This window comes from Gavialis gangeticus, unplaced genomic scaffold (genome assembly GCF_001723915.1).
Source record: "Gavialis gangeticus isolate Ggan-Ray unplaced genomic scaffold, GavGan_comp1, whole genome shotgun sequence".
NCBI lineage: Eukaryota > Metazoa > Chordata > Crocodylia > Gavialidae > Gavialis > Gavialis gangeticus.
Window position 1 is genome coordinate 12,000,212 of NW_017729016.1, and position 3,162 is coordinate 12,003,373.

Consider the following 3,162-nt stretch of genomic DNA (forward strand, 5'->3'; position numbering starts at 1 on the left):
CCCCCCCCCCCCCCCCACACACACTCTATAAAGTGACTCCTACAGCTGGGAGGTTGAATTCCTAGCTGTGGGCACGGCAGGAACTTAAAAAAGCAGGTGTGCAGCTGGGGCTTCCAGCACTATGTCCCCTTTTTAAAGGTCCAGGACACAGTGAGCCTGGAATTGGAAAGATGCTCCGTGATGTTGGGCTCATAGCAGCCCCCATCTGCCTTTTGGGATTGGATGGAGGCACCAGGTCCAGGACCCAGTGCTACCCCTGGTTTGATCTTACTGGTTGGGTAGGGGATAGCTTTGTCCTGGACCCTGAAACTGCCCTATGCCAGATCCCTATGCTGAGCCTGAGGATCTGTCATGGGTCAACCCCAACATGCTAGATGTTCAATTTTAAGCCATGATACAACTGAGCCACAAAAATATTATACATTATATATGAAATACCTTTGTGGCTTATTTCCTATATTACCATGCCATAAATTTTCTTCAGCATGTGGCTGGATGACTGTTTATGGTGTTATTAACAGCTTAAGTGCATCTTACACATAACATATGCCAGGGTCCTTTGTCTCCCCCCCCTTGCGTGTACCTACATAAGGAATTTTATAGAGATTAATCATATTCTTTTTTCAGCCTGTGTTTTTACAGAGTAGACACGCCAATCTCATGTTGTTTCTTTGATGAGATAAGATGCCTCATAGTGGCCATTTTTTGTGCCTGTTTCGGTTTCAATTTACTTTTTAAACTTGGGTGATCAGAATTGTGGACGTTATTTCAGATGACTTTTTACCAATGCCCTGTACAGTGGTGTTAATACTTCCCTATATCTACTGAAAATATGTAGCCAGATACATCCTAGGATTGTATTTGCCTTTTGGAAAGGATGAGTCTGTACTACCATTATTATGGGATGTGTTTCTCACAGTAGGGTATTACTGGTATGAGGTAATCAATCATGCAGTGACAGGTACCATACAATTTAAATCAGAAACTAAGGAACTTGTGACAAAAGATTAACAATGTGGAGCCTTGGGTTTCTATACCATGGAAAGTAGTGTTGTTAATTATATTTGGAAAGAGGTACAAATGCTTAAGTTGTAAAACTTGAAATGACTCTTAGGTTAGCAAAACTAAAAAAGTCTTAGGAAGTTTTGAGGGACTTAAAACACAAGGTGAATAGCTGATTTGTAAATAGACAGATTAGGATCTATAAAGAATAAGGTACTGTACAAAGTTAATACAGAATGTTCCATTCTAGTTGTTTGACTTCAAAAATAGAAATAGTTCACCAAAGACAATAATTTAAGGTACACTTGCGTCTCTATGTGAATTTGTTTTGTGCGAATTTGCTTATATGCGACAACCTTATTTATACCAGAAATTCACTTTGTGCAAGAAAAATCCAATCTTATATAAGTTGGCCGGCAATGAGCTCTTTGCAGGCTAGCAGAATTCTAGCCTGCCGGAAGCTGGTAGAAAGCAGAAGGAAGGCAGTGAGACTGGGGGGTGGGGGAGCGTCACGTGCATGTATAGTACACGCATGTGACCCAAAGTAGCCTTGAAGGCAGCTCCAGCAGGTAAATGTGGGGGAAGAGGGGGATTGAGGCCCCTGCAGGGAGGGAGCTGGGCAGGGCTGGGGCTGCTGTCCAGCTGGGAGGTGCTTGGGGCCCAGGCCGTAATGTGTGGCTGCAGGGCCCCAGCGGGGAGCAGGATGGGGCCTCTGATGTCTCCTTGGGGGGAGGGGGAGGGGGAGGGCTGGCTCCCTACTGCCACGCACACTTCCAAGGGGTAGGGGCAGACATATGGGCATAGAGGGCCCTGGCCTCAATCCTGGGCCTGGCTCGGCTCCTCTCCCTGCCTGGTCCCAGCGCCTCACACCCTGCTGCCCTGGCCACATGCCTCCTGTGTCACGGGGCTGCGCCCCTCAAACAGCAACAGGCACGGGAGGCACATCCCTAGGGCAGTGCAGGACGAGCAGCTGCCATTCCCTGACGCCCTGCTTCCCTGCTCCAGGTGCCTCTCCAGCTTGCCCCATGCTGCCTTGGCGATGCATCCCCTGTGTGTGCTCCTGCTTGTAGTGCAGGGCTCGCAGCCCCTCTGTGCAGCAGTTATTGTATTGTGTGATTACTGTTTGAATTTGTCATGGTTTGGGGGGGGCAGTAGAGAGAGGCTGGTATGTATTCCTAATAATTGCATGTAATAATGGATTCACTTTACGCAAGGTTTTTTTGGAACGCAGCCCTCGCATAAAGAGAGACCCAAGTGTAGTAGTGGCCATATTCTGGCAAGTGTGCCACAAGTTAAGTCCAGAGCGTGAGAATAATACTAATAATAAGCCCCTGCCATCACCCAGTGCCATGAATTCCATTATTGCTGGGATATGATATGGCTATGCTTAATTTGGTAGCACCTACCCCCACAGCTCTTGTGGGGCCAAACCTTTGAGCCAACACTGACAGCTGATCCATACCCCTTCCCCAAGTGCTGACCTTACTCCTGTTGCCAGTGTCTGGGTTTCACATGCTGGTTGCCTGTGCCATGTGTGTCAGAGATTGACCACCACTGATTTAAGGCATGGAGCAACAGACAAGACTAGGACTGTTCAGTTCAGATAGGAGAAAAGGAAGGATACATTTTAGAGAAATACAGAGTAATGAACGCTGTTGTGTTCTCAACTATTTCTCTCACTGTGTGGTAGGAACAGAGATTAATAAGGAAGGCCCAAGAGTATTGAGAAATGCTGTGCAGTTTTTTATAGACTGTGCACCCTGTAAAGCAGAGGTGGGCAGTTATTTTGGGTGGAGGGTTGGTTAACAAGTTTTGATGAGCTGTTGAGGGCCACAGAGATAGCCCTGCCCCTTGACAGGTGCCCTGACCCTGGTCACCATCTTGGGACTGGAAGTTCCACCACTTAACCCCTGACCTTTGCTACCAGAAGTCCCTCCCCTTGCCCCCATCTTGGAACCAGAAAAAAACAAATTATATACTAAAAATCAAACATTGATAATAACATATTTTAATTTTATTTAAAAAAAATTTTTGTCCTGATCTGTGTGTATTTGTGTGGTGTATATATAGAGGTGATTGCATGATAGCTCAAAGTGAAGTCTTACTCTTGTATATTGTGGAGGGTGTGGGGGTGATATGGGTGGGTGGGTATGGGGTTTG

The 3,162-nt window shown here is 46.5% G+C and overlaps 1 protein-coding gene across 2 annotated transcripts in view; it reads left to right on the plus strand.

Moving 5' to 3' along the window:
• EIF2AK1 (eukaryotic translation initiation factor 2 alpha kinase 1) overlaps positions 1–3,162 on the plus strand; it is a 37,747-nt gene that overhangs the window by 21,628 nt on the left and 12,957 nt on the right. The gene's annotated exons all lie outside the window — the stretch shown is intronic.